The 14010-nt window shown below is 34.8% G+C and overlaps 1 pseudogene; it reads left to right on the top strand.

Moving 5' to 3' along the window:
• Positions 1-772: 772 nt before the first annotated feature.
• Positions 773-3923, top strand: LOC132363328 (heterogeneous nuclear ribonucleoprotein A1-like 2; annotated as a pseudogene).
• The last annotated feature ends 10087 nt before the right edge of the window (positions 3924-14010 follow it).

Raw genomic sequence — 14010 nt, 5'->3', positions numbered from 1 at the left:
CGGTGAAGTGAATATCGGGATCCATATCGGGGAAAAGTCCAAAGGAATAACCAGAATTTCACGTGAAGCCATAGAAAACTAGAGGGCAGGAGAAAAGACTACCACATGTAGAAACATTGCAGAAAAGAATCTGGAGTATGACGATAATGAAATTTTCTAAATTTGCATTTTCTTCAGGTTCCTGAGTGAAGCAAGTCCTTTCTTAGGAACACCAAAATTTCCTCCATGTGCTGCCTTTAGTGCGACCCCTATTTATGGCTGCTATCTCTTCTAGATTAACAGGAAGGATTATGGACTGTAGTTTTCAAAAGGAAAATAATGCATTTTTAAATGGCTAACTGTTGCAGATATTGCTGGAAAGGAAGCTAGAGTCTACTTGACTATTGGAGAATGGAGACTCTTGTCACCATTCAATGGAAGGCCCAGAGGCCATCTTAGAGAGATCAAGTAATGTCCTTTGGGAAGCTTTGCTATGAGCCTCTGCTACATTAATGAGTCCAAGATTTCTGGAGGAGATCTAAATTTGCAATAGCTCTGGTAGGCCCCCATAATCAGAGGTGGGGAGAATAGGAAGTTTGTGTGAGACTTATGACTGCTGTTACATATTTTGTCCATAAATGTGTTTCATTGGTAGCAACAAATGGAAATGACTTCACATAAGGAAGTCTTATAGAACAGTCATTAAACATGGACATAAAATCTTGTGCTGTAGAGATCAGTTCAGGAGAGTTCATCATATCAGAAGAATGGGAAACAAAAAAAATTAAACAGGATGGGGAAAACAATACCTTATGAATTCTTAGAGTTTGTTGACCTTTCCAAAGTTCAAATAGAGTAGGGAACAAATCAAATTATTGTTTTTTAATTGAATTTTTTAAAAATTGAATTTGAAATGATACAGTTACCCTGTCTACCAGTGAACATCACCAAGTAAGCATTTTAAAGTCTCCCCCACAACTGTCCTCCTTTCTAGGTCAGAGTCTCCCAAAGAGCCAAAAAAGCTGCAGAGCTCTTCATTCGAGGCTTGAGCTTTGAAACAACTGAAGAGAGTCTGAGGAGCCTTTCTGAGCCATGGGGAACACTCACGGACTGTTGGTAATGAGAGATGCAAACAGCGAATGCTCCAGAGGCTTGGGGTTTGTCACATATGCAACTGTGGAGGAGGTGCATGCAGCCACACATGCAAAGTCACACAAGGTGGGTGGAAGAGTTATGGAACCAAAGAGGGCTGTCACAAAAGAAGATTCTCAAAGACCTGGTGCCCAATTAACTGTGAAAAAGATTTTGTTGGTTCATTAAAGAAGATGCTAAAGAACATCACCTGAGAGATTATTATTATTTTTTCATTGAAGTATAGTTGATTTACAATGTTGTGTTAGTTTCAGGTGTACAGCAAAGTGATTCAGATATATATATATATATATATTCTTTTTCAGATTCTTTTCCCTTATAGGTTATTACAAAATATTGGGTATAGTTCCCATGCTATACAGTAGGTGCTTGTTGGTTATCTATTTTATGTATAGTAGTGTGTATATGTTAATCCCAAACTCCTAATTTATCCCCCCCTACTTCCCCTTTGGTAACCATGAGTTTGTTTTCTATGTTTGTGTGTCTGTTTTTGTTTTGTAAATAAGTTCATTTGTATCTTTTTTTTTTTTAGATTCCACATATAAGCAATATCATATATTTGTCTTTTTCTATCTGAGTTACTTCACTTCACATGATAATCTCTAGGTCCACCCATGTTGCTGCAAATGGCACTATTTCATTCTTTTTTATGGCTGAGTAATATTCTATTGCGTATATATACCACATCTTCTTTATCCATTCATCTGTCGATGGACATTTTGGTTGCTTCCATGTCTTGGCTATTGTAAATAGCACTGCAATGAACATTGGGGTGTATGTATCTTTTCAAATTAGAGTTTTCTCCAGATATATGCCCAGAAATGGGATTGCAGGGTCATATGGTAGTTCTCTTTTTAGTTTTTTAAGGAACTTCTATACTGTTCTCCATAGTGGTTGTACCAATTTACATTCCCACCAACAGTGTAGGAGGGTTCCTTTTTCTCCATACCCTCTCCGATATTTATTACTTGTAGACTTGGGGTGAAGTAATACCTTCTTGTAGTTTTTTTTTTTTTTTTTAATTTTATTTGTTTGTTTATTTATGGCTGTGTTGGGTCTTCGTTTCTGTGCGAGGGCTTTATCTAGTTGCGGCAAGTGGGGGTCACTCTTCATCGCGGTGCGTGGGCCTCTCACTATCGCAGCCTCTCTTGCTGCAGAGCTCAGACTCCAGACGCGCAGGCTCAGCAATTGTGGCTCGGGCCTAGTCGCTCCACGGCATGTGGGATCTTCCCAGACCAGGGCTCGAACCCGTGTCCCCTGCATTGGCAGGCAGATTCTCAACCACTGCGCCACCAGGGAAGCCCCTTCTTGTAGTTTTGATTTGAATTTCTCTAATAATTTGTGATGTTGAGCGTTTTTTCATATGCCTGTTGGCAATCTGTGTGTTTTCTTTAGAGAAATGTCTATTTACATCTTCTGCCCATTTTTCTATTGGGTTGTTTGTTTTTTTGATATTGAGCTGTATGTGCTGTTTGTATATTTTGGAAATTAATCCTTTGTCATTCCCACTGTTTGCAAATATTTTCTTCCAGTCACAGGTTGTCTTTTCGTTTTGTTTATGGTTTCCTTTGCTGCGCAAAAGATTTTAGTAGTGGAAATAAAAACAAAAACAAACAAATGAGATTCTTTTGAACAGTATGAGAAAACTGAAGTGATTGAAATCTTAACTGAGGCTGTTGCAAGAAGAGAGGCTACAACAAAGACCTATTGTATAGCACAGGGAACTCTGCTCAATATTATGTAACAACCTAATTGGGAAAAGAACTTGAAAAAGAATAGATACATGTGTATGTATAATTGAATCACTTTACAGTACACCTGAAACTAACACAACATTGTTAATCAACTATTCTCCAATGTAAAATAAAAAGTTAAAAAAATAAAATAAAATACAGAAAAGACCATTAAAAAATAGATGACACTTTTTTTTAGTAATAAAATTCTGTAAGAGTAGAAACATTTCCAAATATCTTTTTCAAAATGCTGTGTCCATTGCAGAATTTACTTTTGAAAAGTAATTACTCATACACGTTGAAACACCCAACTTTAAATCCAACAGACAGATTACATGTGTTTATGTTTTTAAAAAATCTTGGGAGGACACTATGAGCAGTCATTGTAATCACACTAAGTTTAGCAAATTTTACATATTTAAAAGAAATATATTCTATCTTTGTGTTCAACAATTCTTTTAAGAACTTTGTCATGAACTAACCAGCAAAACTTTGAGAGCCAAAGACTTTCTTGATTTTTCCTACCTCATTTTTAAAAAAAGAGAGAGAGAGAGAGAGGCTTTGCTCTGGTAACTTTTGATGACCATGACTCCATAGACAAGACTGTCATTTGGAAATACCATACCGTGAATGGCCACAGCTGAAATGAGGAAAGCCCTAAGGAAGAGACGGCTAGTGCTTCATCCAGCCAGAGGTTGAAATGGTTCTGGAAACCTTGGTGGTGATCATGGAAGTGGTTTCGGTGGGAATGACAACTTTGGTCATGGAGGAAACTTTACAGAGGTGGCTTTGGTGACAGATGGATATGGTGGCAGTGGGGATGGCTATAATGGATTTAGTAATGACGGAAGCAGTTTTGGAGGTGGCAGAAGCTACAATGACTTTGGCAATTGCACTAATCCATCTTCAAATTTTGGACCCATGAAAGGAAGAAACTTTGGAGGCAGAAGTTCTGGTCCCTATGGTGGTAGAGACCAATACCTTGCCAAACCATGAAACCAAGGTGGCTGTGGCAGTTTCAGCAGCAGCAGTAGCTATGGCAGTGTCAGAAGGTTTTAATTACTGCCAGGAAACAAAGTTTAGCAGGGAGAGGAGAGCCAGAGAAGTGGCAGGAGAGCCACAGGTTACAACAGATTTGTGAACTCAGCCAAGAACAGTGGTGGCCGGGCCTAGCTGATACAAAGAAAACATGTTTTAGACAATACATGTGTATAGGTGAAAAAACTCGAGGATTGTACCTGTGACTAATTGTATACAGGTTATTTTAGTTTCTGTTCTGTGGAAAGTGTAAAGAATTCCAACAAAAGTTTTAATGTAGTTTTAAATTTTTTTTTTATTTTGCACCCACACTGTTGACTGCTAAGTGTAATAGTCTGATCATGACACTGAATAAATGTCTTAAAAAATGATACAATTAGCTTTTTTAAAAAATTCCAAATGTTTGGTCATTAAACCCAAACTAGTGTTCCTTTGATTCCTGAACTCTCCAGGAGAATGGTGAAGAAGGGCACGTGTCTGCTGACCAGAGGGTAGAAAATTTGGATCATCAGGATGATCTGGACTGCTGTTCATATATGGTCATATCAGACACAGTACCACACACAGAAAGAGGTTTGTAAGCAGACTGTGTCAGCAATACTATTCTTGGATGCAAAGGATTATAAGCTTAGCACAAAGTAAATAGTTTTGCTTACATCTATGGAAGGCTGGACAAAGGCTGAAGACAGTATGGGCAAAGAGCTAAATTAACTCCTCAGTGCAAAACAAGAGGGTTCTATATGTTGAAGGATAAAAGGGGATTTTGGATCTCTATACTTGAATTCTTCCAGAAATCAAGAACCACATTATGTTTGTCCATACACTGCTACTGTATACATCCACACTTGCTAACATAAACAGCATCAGGTGACCTGTACACAGAAAATAAAATGCACCTTTGGGGGTTTTTTTGTTTTTTTGTTTTAAATCTTTATTCGAGTATAATTGCTTTGCATTGTTGTGTTAGTTGCTGCTTATGATAAAGTGAATCAGCTATATATATACATATATCCCCATATCTCCTCCCTCTTGCGACTCCCTCCCACACTCCCTATCCCACCCCGCTAGGTGGTCGCAAAGCTCCGAGCTGACCTCCCTGAAAATGTATCTTTGGTTTTAAAGTGGACTCTACAAATGTATAAAAACATGCAATTTTCAAGAACAGTGCATAAGAAAACTGACTTCTTTTCTTCTCTGATTTAGATTGTAAAACATTACTTTAATATTTAAATAGTGGCTATTTCAACTGTAATAATGAAATGGTACTCTTTTGTCTTCCTCTAATTTTCCAGACGTATCAAATGGCAATTTTATTGCTTAATTTTGAACATCCTGAAGTTCTTAAGAACCAATTGGAAGAACCTTACTTGAGTCTGGGTGAGGAAGTCTCTCATTTTCAGAATTCAGTGACCCAAACAGGTTGTGGGAATGTTGTTTTATTAGCTCAACACCTCAGAGATGTGTTTCTCTGAGAACATGATTTTGAAGAGTACTAAATTTAGCAAAACTTTCCAGTGAATTTCACCATATGAGAAATTACACATTAACACGTATGTGAAACGTAATACTTGAGAATAATAATCTTTCTGTAAATAGTACGTTAAATCTCTCACATCAGAATTGCTGTTATGAACTCTGAGGTGTATTAGCTCTTTTTGGCATCTGATGCACTGGAATAAATTACATAGTAATTTTACTATGTAAATTTACGTTGTAAATTACTATGTAATTTCCTATGTAACTAAAAGAGTTAATAGTCTTCCTAGTAAGCTAATTATAAACACCTCAAATATGTTTATTCATCTATATACATTGGTATTAAAGTGTGCTAGTTTTCTAAAAAAATAGTTTCTTATAATGAAGACTTTTTTTAATTTGTAAGAAAATAAGTTTCTTGAGTAGATCATTCATTGGACAAGCAAAAGCTGAAAGAAAACAAAAAATTAAACTTACATGGAAAAACAAATGAACTATAAATGGATTCCTGGAAATGCCTTAATAATCTGACTGAAGCAACATAGGAAATATGTTTTAGTTTCCCAACTGGGACTGGATTTTATGTTCCTTATCAAAGTAAACCTTCAAAGATTAAACAAAATAAATATTTTCAGTGCTACTATTTACTGAAAGGTTTTCGCTGTATAGAGTGACAACACTGGATATTAAAGTGGACAAGAGACTTTCTACCACTGTTGTATTCCAGAATATCACTCCTTTATAGTCCTGTTACATAGACTGACCTGTTATCCTACAGATACGGAGGTTAGTTTTGGAAGATAACTTGAGGGGGAAAGGACTGTGAGCTTCTGGAGTTTTGGGATCTTTTCTGATTTTATCTTCTTATCTAAAATGCTTAGCTATTCGTTATTACACTTTTCACTCTTTCAACAAATATTTGTTGTGTGTATATGAAGAGCCACAGGGGCTCTTTTAGGTACTGGGAACCAATCAATGAAGAGAGCAAACAAAAATCCCTACCTGCATCATGGATTTTATATTCTAATTTTAAGTATTACTGTATTCAATGTCTTTTGCATGAATGTTTATTGAATGAATGACGAAGGAACAGCCATTTGGGAAAACTAGAAAAAAGCATTTTGAAATTTGTAATTATGCTCATTTTCCCATTGTCATTGTAAGGAAATTATGGAGTGTCAATAGAGCATACAAGTTACTTTGCTTGAATAATATTTTGAAGAAATGTAGCCCCCTAACCATCTGCATTTAGGTTAAAAGCCATGTTTCAAAAGCTCTGTCTCACACATGAAAAATCATTTAATCATACTTTAATATTGTATCTTCTTTCTTTGGAAAATGTTTAAGTGAAATAAGAATATGTATCTGTTGCTCTTAGATTTGGAGCTAAATCTAGAGCTCCTAGATTTATATCTCTGTACTCTGCAAGTAAATTCAAATTTTTTGGAGGAGATAGCTTAGAATAGTGGGAGGACAGGTAAAGGAGCATATTGCTTGTCTGCTGGCGCCGAGTGGTAGTCTCAAGATTAAAGGTCTTAAATCTTTCATTCATAGTGCTACAAACTGACTGTCATGGCCCATTCACGATATCTACTCTAAAGAGTAGCTAAGGAGTAAAGGAATGATGTCACTCTCAAAATTTCTCAAGATGAGAATTTTAAAAGACAGGCAAGGTAATCTGAGAAAATTAAGGATGCTTTGGATATAAAAACACATTTTGCTCTGATTTTCTTTATCAGATGGGAACACGTTACAAATAATGCCCAACACTTTCTTCCATCCTTCTGACCTAGAGGCAAATACACACTGAAGGAAGGATTAGCCTATGAATTTTAAAGAGATCCTCTTTAGAGTCATTCTGTAATGGGAAAATTTGGCTCAATGTTATAGCACATCAACTATGTCCTTTGAAATTAGCTCTTATTGCAAAAGTACTTTTTAGTTTTCTTTAGTATAAATACAATATTTTTCTTTCTAGGAAATAATATCTTAATCACCAGTCATTGTAAAATTTTGAATTATTATACGCTGCTGGCCCTTTATTATGAGAAATAATATTTATGAGTTTATGGAGTTAAGATATATTACATCTACATATTATAACTTAAATCTGTCTATAATTACACCTCAATGAAAAATAAAAATACCATACATTTACTTTTCTTCCTAGAATAACTGAAACAAGGAATCGTAAATGATTTCAAATTTAGAGATGAAAGGAATAGGTCCCTTTTAAAATTTTTGTTTTACTTGAAAAGTCTTAATTACCCTCATTGATAGTAATGACTAGGTCATAATGACTTTGAACCATTAAAAAAAAAGACTATCATAAAAATAATGACTGTTGTATCCCTGATTTCATAATTTAAAATCTTAAGTCCTTAAACATTTGAAGAGTATCTTCACATTTTACCAAAATGAAGTAAACTGTTTTCCAATTTCTCTATTATCAGAAATATAAATATAATGATAAATCTCAGAGCATTAAACAAATGTAAGACAGGCACTTTGGTTTTAGCTATTTGAAATATTTAACTTTAATATTTTAGAGGGAAGGTTGGGGCTTGAAAGCAGAACTGATTATGAGTCCCCTAAATATTGCCAACTACCTCTGAAATTCAGCCTATTCGTTTATGAAATAGGATATACTTTACTTATCTCTTAGGGCTATAGGATATACTTTACTTATCTCTTGTGACAATTAAAAGGAAGATATATGGAAAAACAACATGTAAGTTATAAGTGCTATGAAATAATATTATGGTAGTTTTCAAGTCATCTGTAGGTTTGAGCAGCCTTTGGAGACTTTAGAAAACACAACATACCAGTTCCCCAAGCATTAAATTTCTGACTCTAAATTTCCAGTGTGTCTGGAAATAAAGCCATCTATATTTTTTAAAACTCAACAGAGGATTCCAACATCCAACCCGAACTTCTGTATTTTTGTTATTGCTATCATTATTATTTTTGTTATTATCATAAAGCTGAGGTATTTTACTATTCTATCTTCCCAAAGTCTTTCTTTTTATAACTCCACCACAGGCAGAGAAAATGAGAGTTCCAGATCTCCTAAAACATTTGCTCTGCACACCATCCTTACCAAAATCAGGACAGAGATTTCTTGATGTTCTATCAACTTTTATGATGTGGTCTTTTCAAAATGAAGGTTCATTTCAGTATAATGACAATGAAGCAAAACTCAAATGTTCAAAATTTCAAGAGAATCTTAAAATCAACATTGCTTCAAATGTTGTCAATTAAGGTTTTGGGGGGGGATGGGGTAGGACATTATAGTGGATAAATATTTTCAGTGCTAAATAAGAAAGGTAAATGAGATACAATCCCCATTATGAAGAAATGGAGTCTTTTGGGGGAGGTGGACAAATAAACAGATCATTATAAGTTGCTGTTATAAGTGCTATAAACTAGAAAAGCATAGCTCGTTATTGTTGGACATAAGAATGCCTGCTAATTTTTGGTGATATTGAGGTGATCAGAACAAATTCTTAGGGGGAGGTAGTTTTGAAACTTTATTCTCAAATGAATAAAGTTTAATTATTTGAAACAGAGTTGTCCAGATGAAAGGGGTAGAGAGAGAACAAAAGCAGTCCAACAGGAGAGAGCTGTAATTGTAAAGTCATGGAGGAGGAAAAAGAAAAAGACCTTGGTGATTTGGGGGATGGAGAGAATTTTAATATAACTTGAGTATAATGTGAAGAGGGAAGAATGTAGGGCAAGACTGAGAAGGGTCCTATATGGCATGTTAAGTAACTTGGGCTCATTCCCAGAAGCTGTAATAATCCATTGAATGATTTAAAGATATGTGTGTCTTATTTATGCTGAAAAGGAACACATCCATTAATCGAGTTTTTTCATCATTAATCATACTGAGAGAAGTTGCTGAATTTAATAAAGGTCATTTAATGGCAGGGAAAGAGTGATACTTTGGGGAAAAAAAAAGACCATGGCTCATACGAATTTCCTATATAACATTGTCTTTTTGCGGTTGGCAAATAATGGAGCACTCCTACTCCCAGATGCACATGTAACTGCAATTAATGCAAGTAGGTCATCAATGAAAGATAAGAAGAAATATCTTATTCTCTTTCCCTTAACTATCTATCCAAAATGCAAACAAATCTCTTAGTTGCTGAATTTAGAGTTGATCTTTCTCTATTTGAAACAATTGCAATACCGTATAAGGCTTATTATTCCCTACCTTAAAAACAACCAAAACCAACCAACCAAACAAACAAACAAAAAACCTTTGGGACTAACAAAATAAACTAGAAATCAACTGACATCTTTGGTTCTATTGCCAGAAAACTCAATATGTAGTTGAACTTTGAGTTTAAAAATTAATAAATGCCTTAATCAATGTACTGCAAAACAATATTGGACTAAAACAGTGGCTGGTAGTTTTCATATTCAATTTCATATGTTTAAATGTTCCTAATATGTTTATTAATATCAACATTTAGTTTTGCATCCCCTAGAGTGTCAGAGCATACCTTCTTAGAATTCACATAGAAGTCTCTTATACTTGCCTCACCTCCATTTTAATGTGACTAAAATGCATAAGTGATATGTCTATAGGCAAAAATTGGACCATTAAGAATATATATGTAATATTTATTTATTAATATTTCAGAACAATGCAGACTCATAAGGCATGCCTCTCATACTTTTCCTAAATAAATTATTTTGCATATTCTAGATATAAAAAACAACAAGATTTAGAACTCAAGAAGACAGTACAAAAACAAAACATGTGGGTCAGTGTGTTAAAGAGCAGAAGTAGTGGAGGTAGTGGTGATGGTTTTTTCGTTCTTAATACTGATAGAAAAACACAGGTTCAAGATAAGGTATAAAGATAATCTTTAATAGAAAGGAAATGATATATGTAACTTCCAAATTGTTAGAGAAAAGGAAGAATTAAGAAATTGGATTCTATAGCTGATGACAGAAAATTGAGTAACAGGAAAGAGAAAAACCACATAAAATATACACAGCAGAACTAATATAAAAAATGGGCCAAATGTCAGTTATCATAATAAATATTAATGGATTAAACTCTAATATGAAATTGCCAACATAAGATTTTATTAAGAAGTATAAATGGCTATGGGTTGTTAAGAGAGACACACCAAAAATAAAGTGGCACAGAAAAGTTGAAAAATAAGGATAAGCAAGAAGATATAAAAGGCAAAGAAAACCTTTTTAAAAAAATCATGGATGGCTACTGACAAAAGAATAACAGAAACATTAAAATTCAAAGCAAAAAGCAACGATTCATCTTTATTATTCCTTGTCCTGGCAAATAACACTCTCTATATCCAGTTGGCCATGCTTTAAACATTGGGGTTTCCTTGATTCCTCTTTCTCACTATTCACATGAAACTGATCATAAAGTCCCAAGAATTCTACTTTCTGAATGCCTCTAGAATTAGTCTACTTCTGTCCATCTCTATTGTCCCCGTGTAATCTAGACCATTGCCACTTTTCATTCTGGACTATTAAATAGTTTGTAACTTATGTCATTATGTGTATTCTTGGTTACTTTCCATCCATTTTCTTTGCTGTAACCTGGGAACTCTTTCTAAAACTTAAATGTAATTATGTTACTTCCATTCTTAATGCTTGTCAATGATTTCCCATTGTCATTTGGATAGAGTCTGATATCAAGCTCTTTTTCTAAACTTACAAGACTCAGATCTGACTCCTGTGTACATTTTGTAGTAAGGATTGTAAGTCTATTTTGATACATTGAGAGCTCTGTGAGCTCAAATCCCTGGCATCTGAAATATTCCCAGAACATACTCAATGTTAGAAGTCAATACTAGAAAACTGTAGTGGGATCTCATCCAGGAGAAGGAAACTTGAACATCTAAAAACTTCATAATGTGTAAAGATGTGTCAAAACTCCATTCCTCCTTACTCTGATACTGTCATTCATCCCCGCAGTCAGCAGAATGCTTGGTATGTACTGGACCATGAGTAAATATATAATGAATGAGTAAATGCATATGGTAAGTGCTAAAAGCTTCATGGAAGCCTGGAGCCTTTATGGAGCTCATTACACTGAGCTCAAGGACAGACACGCTCCACAAAATTCACAGAATCAAAGTCTACTAGGTCAATCAATGCTAGAAAAATATTAAATTTCTTCCATCCATTTTCTTAATTGTATATAATAGAATATAGCAGTAGGTTAGCATATCTGTGAAATTGTGAAATCTAATAATCATATAGACTGTTATATTAAAGAGTACGTCAGTGAAGGAAATGCACAGGTAAATTTTTGTGATCCTATCCAGCAAAATTCTGCATCCTTACTTTGGGAAGTCTGCATTTTGAGGGGAAAACTTTACAAAAAGAATTAGTGTAAAGAGTATGTAGGGTATGGATGTCCATATCTGAGAACAGGTTGTAGATAGTACTGATAGATTTCCCCTTATGATGATTTTTCAACTTGAAGTGGTTAATCAAATGTGGTGTAGTGACTGGGGTAATTGGTTTCCATATAACGTGACTTTTGGGAGTGTGCTGGCTATTTTCTGCTTGTCGTTCCAGATCTATTCTCCACTCTATTCTGTGCCCCAAAGGTTGAACTTTATAACCCTCATCAGTTTGGGTCCTTCTGGCCCAGGATGAGGGGAGGAAAGAGAGAAATGTCAGGGAAGTTATTCTTCTAGCTCCTTCCTTGCTTGTCCTCAATTTGTCAGTGATCTTATTCTCCTATAGGGCACAGTTTCTGTTAGGCGTCCTTTCCTACGTTATAACTACAGCTATAGCTCTTGCCAGGTTATATTAACTGCTCCCCCCCACACACTTGTACTTACAGGGCTAACGGTGGGTAAGCCTCCCTGATTGCTACCTCTGGGTGCTGCATTACTTCTTGTTGGTTTTCCTGTAGACCTCAGATCTTTGCAAATAGTTTCTTTATTAAAATCTCCATGATAACCTCCTTTGAGTTTGTATTAAATTGAGGACTATTAACTTGAGAGAAATACCTCAAAGTACCATGAAGTAATTTGTACCTCTCTATTTTGTCTCAGTGAATTCATGCTATAAGCAACCATAGCACCAAACCATTTTTGCTTGTAAGGACTAAGCTTAATATTTTCCCCTGAGATTTGCTAGAGTAAAATTTTGCTGTTCATGTAAGTTGCTTATAAAAGGATTTAACTTTAAGTCCTTTTGAATGTCTTTATAGATTCCTTGGAGTTCTGAAAAAGATCCTTAGAGGATTTTCTTGGCTTTCCATTTGTTTGTATCAAAATAAGAATCAGAGGAATAACCCCTAATTGCTCAGCCATGGGGCAGTCAGGGCACATTTCAACATGTCTGTGATCAGCTGCAGAATCAGAAAGAATATCTCTGACATGCCCTCTCTGCCTCAACTGCCATAAAAACTGTTTTTTCATTCTATTTATCCTAAAACTCAGGGGCAGCAATATTGAGAGACAGTGCAAGAGCAATAATACCTTTAAACTTTTTCTAGGACAATTAGAGATTCAGATTATCATTAGCACACAGCAATGTATTGGCATTAGATGCTTAAAGGGAGTTAGAGGAAGAAAATACTTTCACCAGTTGAGTCGATCATAGAATTCTTCATAAAATAGGAAACATTTGTGTTAAGTCATTAAAGGTGTATATGTTATGACTATTACTATTATTAATTTTATTGTTATTTTATTTATAAGGTAAGAGGCATTATTGAAAGTGCAACTATAAACAAGGGCATTAGAGTGAGTCAATATAAATAAATATGAGAAGCATTCAGGGGATAAAGTTGAGTAAACCAGTTGAAGTAGAGGCTCATTTTAAAAGATTAGTCAAAGATATTTGATAAGATAGACTGGAATCAAATTAATAGGTATAGTAATTGAATATTTTTGAGTCAGAGCGTGACAAGAACATTGGTGGTACTGTGGGAGTTTACTCTGAAAGCATCGTGCAAAATGGATTAAGGCAGCAGACTAAGACTGTTGCAATAGTCTGTGTATGAGGTAATGTAGGTCTGAAGTGGTCTAGGTGCAGTAAGAGGTTGAATGGGAAGAAAGCATCAAATAAGAAACAGCTTATAAAAGAATCAATAAAATTCAGGCAGATGCAGTTGGTTTTAATTTCAACCCCCTTAACACTTTAGTTAAGCCATGTAGACTTTTCAATACTATGTTAATTTATTTTCAGTATAGATGATTTTACTCTTTCCTAAACTATGTTTTGTGAATGTAATATTCTGGAGCCATTTCCAAATTCCTCAAGATATTAGAAAAAAAATCAACAAAAAATGATTACATAATTTGTTTTGCCTGAAACCTTTCACTTCTTTCGGGAAGAGTATAAGCTAATTACATTGGCCACACAAATATTGATTGTTCAATTGTGTGAATAAAAGCTGCAGTTACTATAGGGCTTGCAAAGAGATAAAAATTACATCACTAAACTCAAAGGAGTGATAATGACTTCACCCTCTTTTAACCCTATGATGTACATATACTTCTACATTAGGCCTTACTGTTAAGAACAAGGCAATAAATAAATAAATACACAAATAAACAAATAAGCTTATATAATGGTTTTATATAAAGAGATCAAAATTCTTTCTCAAAGAAGAAGTAGA

This window comes from Balaenoptera ricei, chromosome 3, assembly GCF_028023285.1.
Source record: "Balaenoptera ricei isolate mBalRic1 chromosome 3, mBalRic1.hap2, whole genome shotgun sequence".
Classification (NCBI taxonomy): Eukaryota; Metazoa; Chordata; class Mammalia; order Artiodactyla; family Balaenopteridae; genus Balaenoptera; species Balaenoptera ricei.
This window is presented reverse-complemented; position numbering and strand designations above follow the sequence as displayed.